Source organism: Mustela lutreola, chromosome 16 (assembly GCF_030435805.1).
Source record: "Mustela lutreola isolate mMusLut2 chromosome 16, mMusLut2.pri, whole genome shotgun sequence".
NCBI lineage: Eukaryota > Metazoa > Chordata > Mammalia > Carnivora > Mustelidae > Mustela > Mustela lutreola.
In genome coordinates this window covers 15881253-15903259 of record NC_081305.1, presented here as the reverse complement: position 1 = coordinate 15903259, position 22007 = coordinate 15881253, and positions in this window count along the sequence as shown.

Below are 22007 nucleotides of genomic sequence, written 5' to 3'. Positions count from 1 at the left end.
GAAGTGAGTTCCAGACACGTGACAAATGTGGTCAAACTATTTACAACAAATGTCCACAGGAGCATTCAAACAGTGACTGGGAAACGGGTTGATTCACAGAAAAGTTTCTGTTTGACTTGACTGTCATAAACAATGAGATCACAAAAGTAAATACTCCACATCTGGTTGTCTGAATCCTTACTTGCATGGATATTTCTGGAAGGAAAGAAAGAGGTCACGTGGATCAGTCAGCATCATCTTGTTGACATAATTACAGTATTTTCTAAGAAGTTAAAAAAATGTGTTTTGGTTGATTCTTTGCTTACTTATGAGAGTGAAAGTTATTTAGTCATTGTGTTTCAGTTAGTACTGTGTAGGCAAATTAAGGCATTTGAGTATTTCATGTGACAGAGGGATGCTTGTGGTAGAAGCGAACTTAATTACAAGCAAGCTTATAATTACTTATAATTAAGTTCAGAGGTTATATTCTTAGACTTCTGCAGGAAAACGATTAGCTGCCTCAGGATTTACGGATAACTTGTTTTTTCTCTTTTCACAGACTATTTCAAGGTTTATTTACTTCATTCTTCATTTTAGAACAAAGTGGGAGTGGGGGGAGGGGCAGAGAGAGAATCCTCAAGCAGACTCACTGCTGAGCACAGAGCCCAGCACTGGGGTTGATCCTAGGACTCGGAGTTCATGACCAGAGCTGAGACCAAGAGTTGGTGGCTCAACAGACTGAGCCACAAGGTGCCCTCGGAATACTTTTTTAAGGTGCCATTTAATTAAGGAAAAAAAGCTTGTCCACATTCAGAAATATTTTTCGATACTCTTTCACAATGAGTTAGTTACAAAAATGCCAACTTGATTATTTCCTTATGGATTAACCAAACATACAAACAGTTAAAACTTTACTGGTAACCATTAGCTAAGGAAATATAATTGGGTTAAAGGTGAAAAGAAAACAAGAACTCTCCTAAATGTGCTTGAATAATGTGTTAACATATGTACATTTTTCTCAAAATGTCTTTGCATTAAGGGATAGTCTATATTTGTTGTTTCTTTAGCATACTGTTTGCACTTGAAATACTTTTCTGTCCTTATAATGCACAGTAATAAAAGGTAATATTATACTTAGAAGTGTGTTGGCAAGGGAAACTGGTGGAGCTAATCCAATAACTTGGAGCTCCTTGGAGAAAAGGCGCTATAGAAGTGCAAGGTATTATTGTCACTGTTATTGCATTGTGGTGCTGGAAACTGTGTCTGCCCTTTGTGAAAGCGGGGCACTTAAGAAAGAATGTGGAATTGCCATAGCAGGAGCTGAGAGAATTTTACATTTTGAACAATGTACACAGCTGTAATAGAAACATTTAAAATAGTTTATTTAAAGAAAATGGTTTAGATGTCTTGTTACTATTCTTCATTATTGAAGAATAACAAATCTAATAATGTATCATATTAGCCATGATTATTTGTAAATAAAATTTCCAATTCTTGGTGGTATTGGTGGTCAAACCCAAAATAGAGTTCTACAGAATTTGGAAAGCACTGACCCTTGCAATTGAACTGAAACAGACTCCAGGATACACAGAAAGATACACAGTTTTACATAAATATCAGAACATGTGTGAATAAGAATTCCATACTTCCGGGGGCGCCTGCATGGCTCAGTGGGTTAAAGCCTCTGCCTTTGGCTCAAGTCATGATCCCAGGGTCCTGGGATAGAGCCCCGCATCAGGCTCTCTGCTCAGCAGGGAACCTGCTTCCTTCTCTCTCTGCCTGCCTCTCTGCCTACTTATGATCTCTGTCTCTGTCCAAAAATAAATAAATAAAATCTTAAAAAAAAAAAAAAAGAATCCCCTACTTCTGTATTTTGGCTTAGAATGTGTCAGTATTAGGGAGGCGGTAAGTCAGTGGAGAAGAGGATGATCTCTGAAGTTAGATTGGCCTCCATTCAAATCTTGGCTATTAGGCACATAACCTAAAGTCATTCATCTCTCTAAGCCTCAGTTTCTTTTTCTATAAATTGGGGATAATGAAATCATAGCAAAATCAGTGCACTGCATATAGATAAGCTCTCAAAAATGAAGACCATCATCCCAGCTCAATGTTACCATTGTCCTAATTAAAGTCGACCTAGAATTATAATGGTCACTCTTAACTCATTTATAGCCAACCTCTTTATATACTTTTTGCATAACTGTGATCTCTTAATTAACTTTGTGCTGCTGCTCATTCTAGAGAGAGGGAAAAAGGAAAGTTCATAAAAAGTAATTCACCAATTTTGAAAGCTGTTAGTTATTACCTATGGAGATGAGAGGGAAGGTATTTATAAAATAAATATGTTGGTTTGATACAAGTTTTCATTATATAATTATAATGAATGGAAATGAGATATATAAATTAAAATCATTTTGGCTAATTAGCTAGATTTTTGTGCCTTTTTTGTCCTTAGCCGTTTTGTGGTTATAAGTTCTCTTGGGTGTCATGTTGGGAATGATCTCTTTAGGGTTATATTTTCAAAAGTGCTGTTAAGAGTATGTCAGAATCTGTTTACCGGGTGTATCTTATTCTAGTGATTTTAATTCTCCTGTAATTAACAAAAACAGAAGGAGTCGTGTCTCAACTTCTTTCTGTAGATAGGTGTTTAGAGGATATTTTAGTGTTCCCGGTTAACGTTAGGTAAGAGGTAGTAGCTATTACCCAGGTTTATGTGCTTATGTGATCTTGTGCCTGAAAATAATTATGAATGCAAGCATAATACATTGCCAAGTATGGGTAACATGTATAGGGTATGAGAGCAATGATTTACAACTACGTTGGTTTAGCTGCATATCTGACTACAGCTTTGATGAAAATACTGGGCTAACACAGGAAGCAACCAATTTTATTGCTATTAACTGTTTGGAAGTCATGGTTTTATTCGGCTGAGATAAGTGATGAACTCAGTTTTATTTCAAAATAGTATTTAAATGGGACCCAGATAAAAACATTAAGGTGGCTACATTTTGGCAAAGACCAACATATTCTCATTTTTTAAATTTTAGTTTAGAGGAGTTTATTTCGGTTCCTGGACCCCTCTCCCTATCCAGTTTTACTCATGTATTGTTTTTATGTACATGCATATAGACAGATAGTCATTTACTTTCTTCTTGCTATTCTCTTCTGTTGAAATTATTTACTCATTCTCCCTAATTTTTCCCTGTCTTTTCCCTGCTGGTGTCAAATGAATTCCTCTCTTTGCAGAAGCGCAGCAGGAAATGGATTAATGCAGCTGGAAAACAACTACTGTAGTGTCAGGATACTGGTGTGACCAGTAATACTGGTGTATTAGAAAAATAAAAGAATTGAAAAGTATCCAGCAGCTAAAAGTCAGGAGGCAAAAAAATCTTGATGCATCTTGTTCATTTCTTCCATTTATATATATATATTTGGCATCTCCAAGGTGTCCTGTGAGACAAAATCATAAAAAACAAACCCAAAACCCAGGAAAAAAAAAAAAAAACAACACAAACCTTAAATGAAAATGAAACGGGCAGAAATGCTGAGTCTGGGATATGTTTTAATACATTTCAAGTTAGCAACTCATAAGGAACCTGGAATATTGAGGTACGTGATTGATATGAACAGAAACACAACATTGTCCCTGCCCCATTCACTTAAATTGTTATTTCCAGCAGTGAGAACTATCTAAAAAATTCATCTTTCCAAGATAAAAAGGGTTCATATTTCTAGCCATCCTTCATTGATGTCAGGCTGTGATGGTCAGCCACTGCATGGATATCCTTGCTGCTGAGGTCAACAGCAACTTAACTAAGACAGAAAGGATGCCCATTTCCCTTCCTACTGGGTCACCTGCTAGCCAGGAGTATTATTTTCTGTGACTCATAGTCAATGAAATATCAGATGTTTAAAAACAAGATTGCTTAGCCTTGCAATTTGTTATTAAATTCTTTTCCTGGGTTATAATGCATAGGCTTTGATCTAAAGTCCTTCCATTACTAGAAGGACTTGTGTGATTACGATAATGTGCACTGCTCTTTTTGCTATTCCTATAGGGAAAATAAAGCACACATTAGTTCCATATTAGTACCTGACTTGGAGAAGTTAAAAAGCACCAGAAAAAGGTTAAACAGAGTCAAGTACACATAAGAGAGCAGTGGTTATTAGTGTTCAGGGAGCCATTAAAAAATTCTGCTTATACAGAAGAATTTATTGGTGCTCCTGCTTCTGGCTGCTTTATGCATTTTAATAAAGAAGTAGGGAGTGTGTGTGTGTGTGCGTGCTTGCACACATTTAAGGCTGTGATTAAACAAGGACTTTAGATATTTGGTCTGCCCCTAATTTCATCCTTCTCCCTCCTTTTTCCTAAGTCTCGCTCTTTAACTTGAGTTTCTGGAAATTCTGGAAATTCTGAAAAATCCTTCACTTCCACTTTTATGAAGGCAATGCAGAAAGAATAGGCTTGTTAACTCTATGGATATATTTTTTTCCTGATTTACATATTTGCAAGACCTTTTACTTTAGAAGTTTGAAAGTAATTATCCAGAGGAAAAAATGTGCAGTTTCATGAACTAAGGGAATTTTGTGAGGTTTTAGATTTTTTTTTTTTTAAGACTTTAAGAAGTCTCTACACCCAACGTGGGACTCAAACTCACAGCCCCAAGACCGGGATTCCCATGCTCCACTGACTGAGCCAGCCATGAACCCCATGAAGTTTTATATTGCTTAGTGCTTTGAAATAAAAAAGGTAAATTAGGAGAGACATGTGGATTATGAGTAAAGGAAGTGATATGAGCATATGCATTTAACTATACCTTCGAAATTCTCATTGAAATGACCAAAGGAATGTAAAATCAGAGAAAAAGGTATACCAGTGTTGGAAACTAAGATACAATGTTAACATTCAGAAACTAGGAGAGATACTTGTAAAATATTCAGACAAAATTGAACTATGAGGAGAGCCAACCAGCTTATGAAAGAAATGTTTTCCTTTCCTAAGAGGAATAGACCCTGAGGAGAACCCAGTTGCAAGCTTGAAGTGTCAGGATACTGAGGACAAGAGTGGTCTTTATGAATGGCGGAGGAAAACAGATAAAGGTATAACATGTGTAGTAGATAGAGCACTGCACAGGAGTCACTCCTAACATAAACTGAGGCATATGTTAGGCTAAGTTACATAGAACTTGATGTTACAGCTGACTCTTCCCATCCTTTTTTTCCTGTGTGGCTTTTAATACCTTTTCGTTGTTGTCATAGAGCATGTTTTGTTTGCCTTGAATCATTTTAAATTTAATATTTGATTAATGCTGCAAAATATGATTTATCTTGTAAATGTTTTATGTGCACCTGAAAAGAATGTGTATTCTGTTGTTGAAAGAGTCAACTAGTACATATTGTTTGATTTTGTTGTTTAAGTCTTCCATATCCTTACTGAATTCCTGTTTGAAAATTTTATTATTTAGTAAGAGGTAGGTATTGAAATTTCTAACTATAGTTATGGATTTCTCTATTACTTTTTGCAGTTCTATCAGATGTTGCTTTATGTACTTTGAGGATGTATGATTTGGTAAATGATAGTTTAAGATGATTTATGTCTTAAATTGATCCCTATGTAGCTATGATAGGCTTTACTCTGAAATCTAGTAAGTTTGAATAGTATTACCACTCTGGCTTTCTTTTGATTAATGTTCACATGGTTATCTTTTCCTATCCTTTTATTTTTAACCTGTGTATGATTTTATATTTAAAATGTGTTCTCTGTAGGCAGAGTATAGTTAAATCTTGCTTTTATATCCAATCTGATAATCTTTGCCTTTTAGTTAGGGTATTTAAACCACTTACATTTAGTATGATTATTGTTATGGTTAGGCTTAAAACTGTCATTTTGCTATTTGTTTGTCTGATTGTCATCTTTTTTCTCTTTTTCCTTTTGGACTAATTGGACCGTTTATGATTTCTTTTTTTTTTTTTTAAAGATTTGCTTATTTATTTTGGGGGGCACTCTGGAGAGGAGGCTGAGGAAGAGAGAAACTCCAAGAAGACTCTGTACTGAGCTGAGAGTCCAATGTGGGGCTCAATCTCAAGATTTGTAAGACCATGATCTGAGCTGGAACCAAGAGTCAGTCACCCAACTGACTGTGCCACCCAGGGGCCCCTATGGTTTCGTTTTATCTAATTTTTTACTTCATTAGTTATAACTCTTCATTTCACTTTTGTCAGTGTTGTTAGGATATATAGTATGCATATCACAACTTACTTTCAAGTGATATGACACCATTTAACCTTCAGTAAAAGCAAAACCTTAGAATAACATACTTGTATTTCTTCCTTCCTACCATTTGTATTACTATTGCCATATATTTTACATATGTTACAAATACCACATTACATCGTAATTATTTTGGTGAAATAATCAAGTATCTTTTTAAGAGATTTAAGAAAAAAATCTTTGTGTTACCCTTTATGATGTTATTTCTGGTTATCTTTTTTTTTTAAGATTTATTTATTTTATGTATTTAAGAGATAGAGACTGTAGTGGGGGGAGGGACAGAGGAAGAGGGAGAGAGAAAATCCTAAGTAAGCTTCACCCACAGTGTGGAGCATGATGCAAGGCTTGATCTCACAATCCTGAGATCATGACTTGAACTGAAATCAAGAGTTGGATACTTAACCAACTGAGCCACCCAGGTGCCCCTATTTCTCATTAGTTTAATTCCTTTATACAAGTCCATCTATCTGATCGCATTTTCCTTTTGTTTGAAGAACTACTTTTAACATTTCTTAAAGTGCAGGTTTGCTGGTGATGAGTTCTTCCAGGTTTTGTATATCTGACAAAGCCTTTATTTGCTTTTGTTTTCAAAAATATTTTTACTCTATTTAGGATCTTGTATTTCCTCAAATCTAGAAGTTCACTGAATTCTGCCTCAATGTTTCCTCTGCTTGCACAATGACCTAGAAATTCTCTCAAAGCACTAATCTGGGGGCAATCTTTGGGCTTGTCTCATGTGGTTTGCATCTTTAAGGGATCACTTTTTTCCACTGCCTAATATCCAGTGTCTTAAAAACTGTTTCATATATATTTTGACTGTTAACTAGTTGTTTTTTGTAGCAGGGTCAGTCTGGTTCATGCTACTCCATCTTGACTGGGAAGTCCCTATAATTGGATTGTACTCACATTTGCATTTTAGAAAATCATTTCTTCATATATTTAGCTCTGGTGTGTTTGGTGTAAACAGGCCTATGAATATTCCTTCATCTTTGAAATTCATCTTGGAAAATTTTACCATTTATCATATAATTCTGTGTTTTTTATACTTAATTTTGTATTTCATCATTTTTGCTATTAATGTTCCTACTCCTGCTCTATTTTTTGTCTGCCTGGAATCTCTTTGACTATCCCTTCATTTGGTTTGTTGTTTAAATTTACATTTTAATCAAAATATATAATATTACATAACATCGCAAAGCCTACAATACATAGTATTGCAGATATCTTTAGTCTTGAGGCCCACTTCTTAGTGGCAAACACTTAAAAAAATTAAATTTTTGGGTGTGTGTGTGTGTGTGTGTGTGTGTGTATATATATATATATATATATATATATATATATATATATGTATATTTTTTAACATGAAAGTGGGAAAGGGTAGAGAAAGAGGGAGAGAGAAAATCTTAAGAGAGAAAATCTTAAGAAGACTCCATGCCCAGTCTGGAGCCCATATTGGGACTTGATCTCATGACACTGAGATCATATCCTGAGCTGAAATCAAAAGTCAGATGCTTAACTGACTGAGCCACCCAGGTACCCTCCTTGCATATTTTAAAATAAAAAATACTGTAATTCATTTTTTCCCCATTTTTAGACATCATCAGTGGACTTTCTGATAATGATGAGATTTGGTATTCTTATACCATCCCCCACTCCCAGGCAAACACAGTTTTCTTCCTTTTGTCCTGTCATTACAGATATGTCACATTTGATTAAATAATCAGAATCTTCATTATCATGACTACATAAACATTATGAATGGTTGAATCTTGTGTATGTGTGTGTGTGTGTGTGTGTGTGTGTATGTGCACATGTGCACTATGTTTGCATTATTTTCCTTGTTTGACCTTTATTTTTTCCTGGACTTGGTAATTACTTTATATTTCTTTTTATTTTATTTTGCTATATATATCAGTCACTAATTCAGCCCCACATTATCTGCCAGGTTGCTGTGATTAAAAACTGATAATCTCTCAGTGCTATTCTCTTGATTTAGGCATTCCTTCTGGAACTTTCCAACCTTATGCTCCAACATGTATTGCTTGCTTTCCAAACCTGTTGCAAAGCCATTACTCTCGGCCTTATTGCAGAATCATTCCATGAAATCTTGTCACCAGTTGTGTCTGATCCTCTATTTTCTTTTATTTTTATTAAGATTTTATTTACTGGACAGAGAGAGAGAGAGAGAATGAGCAGGAAAGGGGCAGGAGGAGAAGCAGAATCCCTGCTGAGCAGGGAGTCTGATGAGGGACTCAACCCCAGGACCCTGGGATCTGACCTGAGCTGAAGGCAGATGCTTAACCAACTGAGCCACCCAGGCCAAGTCTTCCTTTTTATTGTTTTAAGCCCTCTGTTTTGTTTATCGCATACTCTACTAGCTTCCAGAGAAATAATGCCTGAGAGAAAAGTTTTTTTGAGATACTGCATATTTGTAAATGTCTATACTCTCCCACTGAACTACTATCTGGCTGGATCTAAAATTCTAAATTGGAATTTCATTTTTTTTCCTTTAATTTTTTTGAGGGAGAAATCATTAGCTTTTAGTGTTGCTATGGAAAAATCAAATGCAATTCTGATTTCTAATCTTTAGAATGCTCTTTCCTGTATTTTTTCACTTCAAAAGTTTTTAGATCTTTTCTTTAAACAGATGAGGTGCCCTGGAGGGAGTCTCCTTGCATTCATTGTATTGGGGCAGCTAGGCCTATTCAATCTGGAAACTCAAGTTCTTTAGTTACAGATCATTTTAAAAAGACTACTTTTGATTATTTACTTCTCTCCATTTTCTCTTTGTGGAGCCCTTATTAATGCATGATCTTCCTTTAGAATATATGATGTGGCAGGCCCGGTTATAATGGCTTCACATAGGCTACTTTGAAGTAGGTTTTGCTAAGCATATTCATTTTCCAGATGAAGAAACGGCTCAGAGAGGTTAAGGAATTTGTCCAGGATTACACAGGTGATAAACAGTAGAGCTGGACTTTAAATCATGACTGTGCTGAGTTAGTATATGGACTTTAATTCTTTTTTATATATACTTTGAAGTGCAGCCTTTAGAATTACTTGATGCCTGTGCTGTGCTCTACTGGAGTTGTGGAGCTAAAAATTACCTTATTTGGCTGCTGGCCTAGGTTTAGGGTTCTCTGATCAACTGAGTTTAGCAGTCTGACAAATTTCAAGTCTCAAGTACTTGGTAGTATTTCTTAATCACTACCTTTCTATTCTCATTGTCAGGATTTTTGTGAATTTTTTAATATTTAAAAATGCTTTTGTAGGTTTCAGGATGGAAGAGAGATAAACATAAATCTTAAATAGATATTCCTATCCATTTCTTATCTTACACCTTTATATTAAATATGGTGTGACTAGATTTGTTTTTTAATGCATTAACTGATAGTTTCTATCCCTTAGGGTAAGCCCTAATTACCTTGATTATATATTTTACATTTTTTTGTTTGTTACTTGCTTCTAATTTTATTCATAGAGTTTTTGTGAGGATTAGTGACTTAATATATTTAATGCACATAGAACAGTGTGTGGTATATATTAAGCACCATATAAATGTCAACTATCATCATTATTCTTTTTGTATTAGAACAAGATGTCTACAAGAGAGATTATTCTCCCATTGAATTTATTCATAGGAACACTTTCACTTGTACTTTCTCTTGTTTCCCAATTCTCAGAGAATAACAAGGGAGATGTTTTCTTCCTTCTCATTCCTCTTCCCTTCTCACTGCCCCAACTCTTAAGTTTTGTTAAGGTAACTTAGTACTTCTTGACAGTTTATTATTAGAAATTCTTGTGGCATATTGGGTGACATCTTCTCTGACTTACTTACTTATAAGAATTTCTCTTGTGGTATATTGGGTGACATTTTCAAAAATGTCTTTCTTTAATATTTTAGCTGGATTCCAGAATTTCTTCCTTCATAGTAATCTTAAAAATGTTATTCCATTTTCATCTAGGTTCTAGTGTTGGAGATGAAGGTTTAATATCTGCCTAATTTCTTTATTTGTATTTTCTACCTTAAAAATTGTGATATTTTCCTTTAATCCTTGGAATTCAGAAGTTCTTCAGGATATGCCTGAACAAATATATTTTTTTAAGATTTTATTTACTTATTTGACAGAGAGAGAGATCACAAGTAGGCAAAGAGGCAGGCAGAGAGAGAGAGAGGGGGAAGCAGGCTCTTCTGCTGAGCAGAGAGCCTGATACGGGGCTTGATCCCAGGATACTGAGATCATGACCTGAGCTGAAGGCAGAGGCTTAACCCACTGATCTACATAGGCACCCCATGAACATATATTTCTTATCAATTTTAGCTGGAACTATTTGAGACTTTTCCCTTTGTAGGCTTTATTTAGTTCAAGGACAAATTCTCCTATTACTCAATTATCGCCTTTTCTCCATAGCTTTACTTTTCTCCTTTTGGAGTTATTATTCACCTCTTGGATTTCTGGTACCTGTTCCCTCAAGTCTTGGATCTTTTGTTTTTTGACTTTAGTCTGTATTTTTTTTCTTAGATTGGAAATGTTTCTTCCATTTTAACTTCTATACTATTATTTCAGGGCTCAGCAATGATTATTTGTCTTTCTAATAACTGTACTTACTGTTTATGCAAGCTTAAAATGTTAAGACTTTCTAAACTTGTTACTAATGGATAAGACTATAAAGGACATTATTGATAGCTTTGTCCGTATAAAAACAAAGGCAAGCAATGAACTCATAAAATAACTTTATTTTAATTTTGTTTTTTTAAAGATTTTATTTATTTGAGATAGAACGAGAGAGAGAGAGCGAGAGCGTGCACAAGCAGGGGGAGCAGCAGGCAGAGAGAGAAGCAGGCTCTCCAATGAGTAGGGAGCCTGCTTCCCCCTCGCTGCCTGCCTCTCTGCCTACTTGTGATCTCTCTCCCTGTCAAATAAATAAATAAAATCTTTTAAAGAATAAAAATCTTAAAATGTGCTTATAATATTGCTCAGAAACTCTGTTCCTTAGAGTTTATCTCTAAGAGTCATGGATATATATATAAATATCCAGCTTTTGTGTATCTAAAGTGTAAGCATTTCGACTAACTATAAATTTCTAACAATTTAAATGCCCAACCACATGGCTTTGATTAAAGTGTGCATAGAACATTCAACATTCACACGATGGATTACTACTTACAATGAAAAGTGGTGCTATTAAGAAATATTTAATGACATGGAGAAGAGATCACTATCATGAAGTGGAGAAAGCAATCAACAAAACATCTCTTTTGGAGAAAAAAAAAGCACATTTATTCATAGAAAAAAATACAGAAATACCAAAATATTAACAGTGGTTATCACTGGGACTTATGTGGTAAAAACAGTTATTTGCATATTTGTATTTTTATAAATTTCTTAAGCTAAATCTTAAACTATCTTAATTTCTTCCTTTCTGATTTTTTTAAAGTTTTCTTCTTCTTCTTCTTCTTCTTTTTTTTTTTTTTTTTTAAAGATAGAGAGAGATCTCAAGTAGGCAGAGAGGCAGGCAAAGAAAGAGGGGAAAGCAGGCTCCTTGCTGAGCAGAGAGCCCGATGCAGAGTTCTATCCCAGGACCCTGAGATCATGACCTGAGCTGAAGGCAGAGGCTTAACCCACTGAGCCACCCAGGTGCCCCCTTTCTGATCTTTATTCCTTCTTTTTCTTACTGCACTGGCTAGAATCCCCAGTACAGTTTTGAAAAGAACTGATGAGAGTGAACATCCTTGCATTATTCTGATCTTAGAGAACAAGTGTTATTATTTAACCATTATGTGTGATCATAGGTGTGGATTTTTAGAAGACTGGCTTATTTGTAAATGTTCTTCAACAGTTTGAGAAAGTTTTTAAAAAAAATTTCCAATTTTTTGAGAGGTTTTATCATGTGGGGTATGGGTATTGTCAAATGATTTTTTTTTTCATATGGTAAGACGATCATATGGTTTTATCCCCTTATTCTGTAAATGTAGTATATTGGTTTTCAAATGTTAAGTAACTTTGCATTCTTGAGTTAAACTACACTTCTTTATGGAATTTGTTTAAATACATTGCTGGATTCAGTTTGCTAATATATTCTTAAAGATTTTTCTTCTTATATTCATGAGAGATACCCATGGGGAATTTTCTTATATCTTCATCAGGTTTCTGTGTTGACTATAAACCAAGTTGGGAAGTATTCCTCTCTCCATTTTCTGCAACAGTTGGTTTAGGATTGCTAGAATATCTTCTTTACACATTTGGTAAAATTTGCCAATGAAGCCATCTGGTTCTGGAGTCTTCGTTGTTGGGAGATATTTTATTTTATTTTTAATTATTTTTAAAGACTTTTATTTGGGAAAGAGAGAGGGTGCGCATAAGCACGCACATAGCAGAGGCAGGGAGAGGCAGAGGGAGAGGGAAAGCATATTCCCCACTGAGCTGGGAGCCTGACATGGGGATCGATTCTGTGGCTCTGAGATCATGATGTGAGCTGAAGGCAGACACTTAACTGACTGAGCCACCCAATTATTATTTTATAGAAAAAACATGTGCACACACGTGGTGGGAAAGGAGCAGAGGGAGAGGAAGAGAGAGAACACCAACCAGACCCTGAGAGCACAACCTGATGTGGGGCTCTGTCTCCCAATGCGAGATCATGACCAGAGCCAAAGACAGGAGTGAGATGTTTAATGACTGAGACACCTAGGTGCCCCCAGATTTTTTGTTTTGTTTTGTTTTTTAAATAACTTTTTTAAATAGATACTGAGTTATTTAGATTGTCAGTTTCTATTTTTGGAAGCTTCGGTAATTTGTACTTGTCAAGGAATTTTGTCATTTCATGTAAGTTGTTGAATTTATTGGCAACTTACACTTTTAGTATCTTCAGGATCTATTACATTGACCTTTTTCTTCCTGGTTGATAGTGTATATTTCTTTCTTTTTTTTTTTTTTTCTTAATTACGGTTGCTAGTGGTTTATTAATTTAACAATTTCAAAGAAACAAATTTTGTTGATTTTCTTTATTGTTTCATCGATTTCTGTTCTAATTTTTATTATTTCCTTCCTTTCACTCACTGTGGGTTTCATTTGCTATACTTCTTTTGAGCTTCTCAAGGTGGAAGCTTAGATTACTGAATTTTCATCTTATTTTAAATATAACAGTTTAAAGCTAAAAATTTTCCCTTAAGTCCTGGTTAGGCTGCCTCCCCAGATTTTTGATGTGTTGTGCTTCTTTTCTTTTTTAATTGTATGACTACTTCTTTTGCTCCTGGTTATTCAAAAGCATGTGGTTCAAATGGCAAACATTTCGGGGGATATTCTAGGTACCTATTTCTTGCGGAGCTTTGTTATATTGTTGAGATCAGAAAATATACTCTGTATCATTTCAATTTTTGGATATTTATTGAGACTGGTTTCGTGAGCCAGCAAGTTTATCTTAGTGAGTTTTCCATGTACACTTGGAAAGAACGTGTATTCTACTTCTAGCACTTTTTATAATGGAAGACAATCCTACAAAAAAAAAGTTAAAATCACTAACCCTGGGACATTTTAAAACAGACAGTCTTTTTTTTTTTTTTAAGATTTTATTTATTTATTTGACAGACAGTGATCACAAGTAGGCAGAGCCTGGGGAAGCAGGCTGCCTGCTGAGCAGAGAGCCTGATGCAGTGCTTGATCCCAGGACCCTGGGATCATGACCTGAGCTGAAGGCAAAGGCTTTAACCCACTGAGCCACCCAGGGGCCCCCCAAACTGACAGTCTTTAGACAGAATAATGAAACAGTTGACATTTATCTTTAGCTTTCCCACTAGGATTATTTATTCCCTCCACCCATAATCCAATGTTTTATCCTTTGAGGTCACATTTTAAACAGCTGTTAAAAAGGCTAATAAAATTTTGAGGACTGCTTAAGATAATACTTTCTGTATTTTAAAAACTTTATCTCAGATTCTTACGCTGAAGGAATAGAGCTATAATGTCAGTATTTTAGGCTTTAGGAATTCATGGATCCCAGTTGTTTCTGTACCAAGTTGAACATAAACATCACCTATGAAAGAATGAATGTGTGAAGTAAAAGGAGTAAAGCTAAAATTGAATTTCAGGGCTTCTGTACAGGTATTTTAATGTTGGTAGAACTTTTGTATACTTCACTTGGTATATTAAACTTTCCTGGCAGATAGAACATGATATACAAAAGCTCTCTGAGGGGAATGAGCCTGTTTAACTTGAGGAGATAAAAGGGGTCAGTAAGGCCAGAGTATAGAGAATCAAAGGAGATTAATAAGACAGGCAGGGCTGAACTTGAGAGGGTTCATGAGTTTGCTGAGGATTTTGATCTTTATCTTCATAGCAGACAGCATGGAAGAGATTTGAATGAAAAGATCATGTGTGCTGAAGGTTGTACTTCAGAAAGGCCACTCTGGCTATTCCATCGAGCACTGACTGGAGGGATGAAGAAGGAATATAGGAAATATTTGAGGTATGATTATTAGTGTCTAAGCAAGACACAATGGCAAGTTGGATTGCAGTAGTGTTGGTGTAGGTTGAGAAAACTGAACAGTTCCCGAAGATTAAAGTAAGCAAGACCTGTTCACAGATTGTCTGTGAATGGGAAAGATGAAGAAAATATTAGAAGAAAATCTAGGTTTCTGGTTGGCCCAACAGAAAAGGCAGTGGTAGTTATATAGCATTATCTAACATCTTTCCATAGAATATATTTTGGGAAATTCTTCATCTTAATAATTAGGGACTAATGAGTAAATCTTAAGTCTGGAGCAACTGCCCAAACTATTATAAGCCTAGAAGGCTTAAGTAAATAAAGAAATCCACAATGTTCTTGAGACTTAGTTAGAAAAAAGTCCATTAAATATATACATATTAGAATAAAGGGCAGGCTCACAGCTAACATCATAATAAATGGAGAAAGACTGAAGGCTTTCAGGAAAGCTTATCAGGAATAAGATAAAGTTGCTTGTTCTCATCACTTCCATTCAATGTTGTACTAGAAACAAGCAGCATCTATACTGAGGGGGAAAAAAAGAAATAAAACTATTCCTTTTCAGGGGCGTCTGGGTGGCTCAGTGGGTTAAGCCACTGCCTTCAGCTCAGGTCATGATCTCAGGGTTCTGGGATCGAGTCCCGCATCGGGCTCTCTGCTCAGCAGGGAGCCTGCTTCTCTCTCTCTCTCTCTGCCTGCCTCTCTGCCTACTTGTGATCTCTCTCTGTCAAATAAATAAATAAAATCTTAAAAAAAACAAAAACAAAAACAAAACTATTCCTTTTCATAGATGATGTGATCTTGTATATAGAAAACCTTAACTATTCAGCAAGGTTGCAGAATATAAAATCAGTGTACTGAAATAAATTGTTTTATAATATGCTAGCAATGAAAAATCTGAAAAGGAAATTTAAAAATTCCATTGGTAAAAGCATCAAAAAGAATAAAATACTTAAGAATAAATTTAACCAAGAAGGTACAAATCTTATGTATTGAAAACTATAAAACATCATTGAAAAAAATGGACAACCCAAATAAAACCTATAATGTTCACGTATGTGGAAGAATTAGCACTGTAAATATTGTAATACTTCCCCAAACAGATACACAGGGTCAATGTAATCTCTACCCAAAACTAAGTTTTTTTTGTAGAAAATGGCAAGCTGATCCTAAAATTCTCATGGAAATGTCAGGGATACAATATAGACAAATCTGAATAGAAGAGCAAGATTGGAAGATTCTCACAGTCCCCAGTTTCAAAAGTTAATACAACGATAGAGTAGTTGAGAGAGACATCATAATAGACACATAGCTCATTGAATTAGAACTGAGTGTCCATAAGTAAATTCTGATACTTATGGTCAATGGATTTTTAATGAAGGTGCCAAGGAAATTGTAGAATAGTCTTTTCAACATACAGTGTTGAGACGCTGGATTTCCATGTAGAAAAAGAATAAATTGTACCCTAAGAAAAAGCAGATGGATTGACTTCTATCAAAATTTAATACTTTTGTACTTCAAAGGACACTATCAATGATAACATTATATATTCTATGTACTAGACTACTGAGATAAAGAGTTCTTATGACTTGACAATATAAAGATAAAAACCCAACTAAAATGGGTAAAGAAATTGAGTTCTCTAAAAAAGACATCCAGATGGCCACCAACCACATGAAAAATGTTCAATATCCTTAGTAGGGAAGTTAAAATTAAAATCACAGTGAGAGGGGCACATGGGTGGCTCAGTGGGTTAGGCCTCTGTCTTGGCTCAGGTCATGATCTCAGGGTCCTGGATCGAGCTCCACTTCGGGTTCTCTGTTCAGTGGGGAGCCTGCTTCTCCCTTTCACTCTGCCTGCTGCTTTGCCTACTTGTGATCTCTCTCTCTCTGTGTCAAATAAATAAATAAAATATTTTAAAAAATTTAAAAAATCACAGTGAGATGCTACTTAATCTTCATTATCATGGGTATAATTAAAAAATGGACAATAACAAGCGTTGATGAGTATATGGAGAAATTGAATCCTTATACATTGCTCGTAGGAATGTAAAATGGTGCAACTGTTTTGGAAAATAGATCGGTGGTTCCTGAATAAATTAAACATAGAGTTACCCTGTAATCCAGCAATTCTGCTCCTAAATATATATCCAAGAAAAACTGAAAACCCATTTTTTAAAGTTTTTTAAATTAAAAAAAAATTTTTTTTTTATTTGACAGAGAGATCTAGATCACAAGTAGGCAGAGAGGCAGGCAGAGAGAGAGAGAAAGAGAGAGGGGAAAGCAGGCTCCCTGCCAAGCAGAGAGCCTGATGTGGGGCTTGATCCCAGGACCATGGGATCATGACCTGAGCCAAAGGCAGAGGCTTTAACCACTGAGCCACCCAGGCGCCCCTGAAAACCCATGTTTATACAAAAGCTTGTACATAAATGCTCAAAGGAGCATTATTCATAATAGCTGAAGAAGTGGAAACAACCTGCATATCCAACAGTAAATGGATAAAACAAAATATGATACATGAATAAAATAGGGTTTTCAGCCATGAAAAGGAATGAAATACTGACACATGGTAGTACATGGGTGAACCTTGAAAACATGCTAAGTGAGAGAAACCAGTCATAAAGGGGCACAAATTTTACCATTCCTTTTATATGAATTGTCTAGAATAGGAAAATTTATAGAGATAGAAAACTAAGTGGTGTATTCAGGGTTTGGGGAGACTGGGGATGTCTGCTAATGGATATGAGGTTTTCTTTGGGCGGTGATGAAAATGTTCTGTAGTTAGTGAAATTGTATAACTTGATGAATATATGTATGCTTTAAAAACTATGATAAAAGTATGCTTTCAAAGTTGAGTTTTATTGTATGTGAATTATATCTCAATTTAAAAACAAAAACTGGGAAAAAACCAAGCTTGTTGAAAAACTCAGAAGAAACTACAGTCTTCACAAATGTAGATTTGACATAATTCTAAAAAAATTATTAGATGTCTTTTTTGAGTATGGAAAATCAGAGCTTTTTCTAAAAAAGTGTCAGAAATAGCCAAGGTCATCTTAAAGAATGACAAAGCTGTAGGTCATAAAATCTGGGTATGAAAATACACTATAGGTAAATTCAGACATTGTGGCTCATATGCATTCAGAGTTTATACTAATTATTCATAAAACTGACTAACAGAATAGGAAATCCAAAAACAGATCAGTACATAAAACTTGTCCAATTTTTGAGAAGTACACTGCAGCAAAGAAAATACGGTCTTCTAAATTAATACTGTTGGCTTAATTGGATACCTGGATTAGGAGAAACATGTCTGAAACTCTACACCATATACATCCAGATTTATTGAGTATTTAAATGTGAAAGGTGAAATGATAAACCTTTAGAAGGAAACATGAGAATATCTTTGACTTTGTAGTAGAGAAATATTTCTGATTCAGGACCAAAAATCATTCATCATAAAAAATAATATATTGAACTCTATTAAAATTAAGAATTCTGCTAATCAAAGAAAACATTAAGAGTAAACAGAGCAGTAGACAATATTTGCAACACATGTATCTGACAAAGCACTGATAGTCACCATATATAAAGAAGTGCAAATAAGGAAGTAAAAGACAATTCAGTGATAGGCAAAAGGCTTAAACAGACATGTAAAAAAACAAGTATTCAAATGGTCAATAAATGGTTGAAAAGATGATAAACTTAAGAGCATCGGGGAAGTGAACATTAAAACCACTTTGAAATATGACAATATACCCAGTAGAATAGCTAAAACTTAAAAGATGGAAAACACCAAGTGTTGGTGAGGATGTGGAACACTTGAAACTCTGATACATTGCTGGTTGTTGGGTAAATCGATACAGCTGCTTGGGAACACTTTCAGTACCTACTAAAACTGTATTCATGGCTTATAATCTAGTGGTTTGTGTTGAAGTTTATCTTCAACAAATATATGCCTATGTTAATCACAATATATGTATAACAATGTTCTTTTTTTTCATTTTGATTTTTAAATTAATATAAAATGTATTATTTCTTTCAAGGGTACAGGTCTGTGATTCATTAGTCTCAGACAATACACATATCTTAACACAACACATAGCCTCCCCACTGTCCATCACCTAGCAACCCCATCTCTCCCATACCCCTCCATTCCAACAACCCTCAGTTTGTTTCCTGAGATTAAGAGTCTCTTATGGGGACACCTGGGTGGCTCCGTGGTTTAAAGCTTCTGCCTTCGGCTCAGGTCATGATCCCAGGGTCCTGGGATCAAGCCCCACATCGGGCTCTCTGCTCCATGGGGAGCCTGCTTCCTCCTCTCTCTGCCTGCATCTCTGCCTACTTGTAATCTCTCTCTCTCAAATAAATAAATAAAATCTTAAAAAAAAAAGAGTCTCTTATGGTTTGTCTCCTTCTCTGATTTCATCTTGTTTCATTTTTCCCTCCCTTTCCCTATGATCTTCTGCCTTGTTTCTCAAATTTCACATATCCGTGAGATCATATGATAATTATCTTTCTTTGATTGACTTACTTTGCATAGCATAATATCTTCTAATTCCATCTACATGATCGCAAATGACAAGATTTCATTTATTTTAATGGCTGCATAATATTCCATTGACTATATATACCACATCTTCTTTATCCATTCTTCTGTTGATGGATATCTGGGCTCTTTTTATAGCTTAGCTGTTGTGGACATTGCTGCTCTAAACATTGGGGAACAGATGCCCCTTTAGATCACTACATTTGTATCTTTAGGTTAAATACTCAGTAGTGCAATTGGTGAGTCATAGGGTAGCTCTATTTTGAACTTTTGAAAACTTACTGTTTTCCAGAATGGCTACACCAACTTGCATTCCTACCAACAGTGCAGGAGAGTTCCCCTTTCTCTGCATCCTCGCCAAAATGTCATGTCCTGACTTGATAATTTTAACGAGTGGTGTGAGATCGTATCTCACTGTGGTTATGATTTGTATTTCCCTGATGCCGAGTGATGTTGAGCACTTTTTCATGTGTCTGTTAGCCATTTGGATGTCTTCTTTGCAGAGATGTCTGCTCATGTCTTCTGCCCACTTCTTGATTGGATTACCTGTTCTTTGGGTGTTGAGTTTGATAAGGTCTTTATAGATTTTGAATACTAGCCCTTTATCTGATATGTTATTTGCAAATATCTTCTCCCATTCTGTCAGTTGACTTTTGATTTTGTTGACTGTTTCCTTTGCTCTGCAAAAGCTTTTATCTTGATGAAGTCCTAATAGTTCATTTTTGCCCTTGCTTCCCTTGCTATTGGTGATGTGTCTAGGAAGAAGTTGCTGTAGCTGAGGTCAAAGAGGTTGCTGCCTGTGTTCTCCTCAAGGATTTCGATGGATTACTGTCTCAGATTGAGGTCTTTCATCCATTTTGAGTCTATTTTTGTGTATGGTGTAAGCATAGACATTTTCACAATATTTGTTCTTCCAATCCATGAGCGTGGAACTTTTTTCCATTTCTTTGTGTCTTCCTCAATTTCTTTCATGAATATTCTGTAGTTTTCTGAGTACAGATCCTTTGATGCTTTGGTCAGATTTATTCCTAAGTATCTTATGGTTTTGGGAGCAATTGTAAATGGGATCGACTTCTTACTTTCTTTTTCTTATATCTCCTTGTTAGTGCATAGAAATGCAACTGATTTCTCTGCATTGGTTTTATATCCTACCACTTTACTGAATTCCTATATGAATTCTAGCAGTTTTAGGATGGAGACTTTTGGGTTTTCCATGCAAAGTATCATATCATCTGCAAAGAATGAGAGTTTGACTTCTCTGCCAATACAGATGCCTTTTATTTCTTTTTGTTGTTGATTGCTGAGACTAGGACTTCCAGTACGATGTTGAATTGCAGTGGTGATAGTGGACATCCGTGCTGTGTTCCTGATCTTAAGGGAAAAGCTCTCAGTTTTTCCCCATTGAGAATGCTATTTGCTGTGGGTTTTTCATAGATGGCTTTTAGGATATTGGCATATATACCCTCTATCCCTACACTGTTAAGAGTTTTAGTCAAGAAAGGATGCTATACTTTGTCAAATGCTCTTCCTGCATCTATTGAGAGGATCATATAGTTCCTGTCCTTTCTTTTATTAATGTAGTGTTTCACATGGATCGATTTGTGGGTGTTGAACCAACCTTGCAGCACAGGAATAAATCTCGCTTGGTTGTGGTGAATAATCCTTTTAATGTACTGTTGGATCCTATTTGCTTGTATTTTGGTGAGAATTTTTGCATCCATATTCATGAGGGATCTTAGTCTGTAATTCTCCTTTTTGATGGGGGTCTTTGTCTGATTTGGGGATCAAAGTAATACTGGCCTCATAAAATGTGTTTGGAAGTTTTCCTTCTATTTCTATTTTTGGAACAGTTTCAGAAGAATAGGTATTAATATTTCTTTAAATGTTTGGTAGAATTTCCCTAGGGAGCCATCTGGCCCTGGGCTCTTGTTTGTTGGGGGATTTTTGATAACTTCTTCAATTTCCTTGATAGTTATGGGTCTGTTTAGGTTTTCTGTTTCTTCCTGGTTCAGTTTTGGTGGTTTATATGTCTCTAAGAATGCATCCATTTCTTCCAGATTGTCTACTTTGTTGGCATATAGTTGCTCATTGTATGTTCTTATAATTGTTTGTATTTCTTCAGTGTTGTGATCGCTCCTCTTTCATTCATGATTTTATTTTATTTGGATCCTTTCTCTTTTCTTTTTGATAAGTCTGGCCAGGGGTTTATCAATCTTATTAATTCTTTAGAAGAACCAGCTCCTAGTTTTGTTGATATGCTCTACTGTTCTTTTGGTTTCTATTTCATTGATTTCCACTCTGATCTTTATTTCTCTTCTCCTGCTGGGTTTATATTTGATTTTTTGTTCTTTCTCTAGCTCCTTTAGGTGTAGGGTTATTTGTATATTTGAGACCTTTCTTGTTTCTTGAGGAACCCTTGTATTGCTACATACTTCTCTCTTAGGCCTGCCTTTGCTACATCCCAAAGGTTTTGAACAACTGTGTTTTCATTTTCATTTATTTCCTTGAATTTTTTAAAGTTCTTCTTTAATTTCCTGGTTGACCCATTCATTCTTCAGTAGGGTGCTCTTTAGCCTCCATGTATTTCAGTTCTTTCCAACTTTCCTCTTGTGATTTAGTTCCAATTTCAAAGCATTGTGGTCTGAAAATATGGAGGGAATGATCCCAATCTTTAAGACTTAATTTGTGACCGGGATGTGATCTATTCTGGAGAATGTTCCCTGTGCAC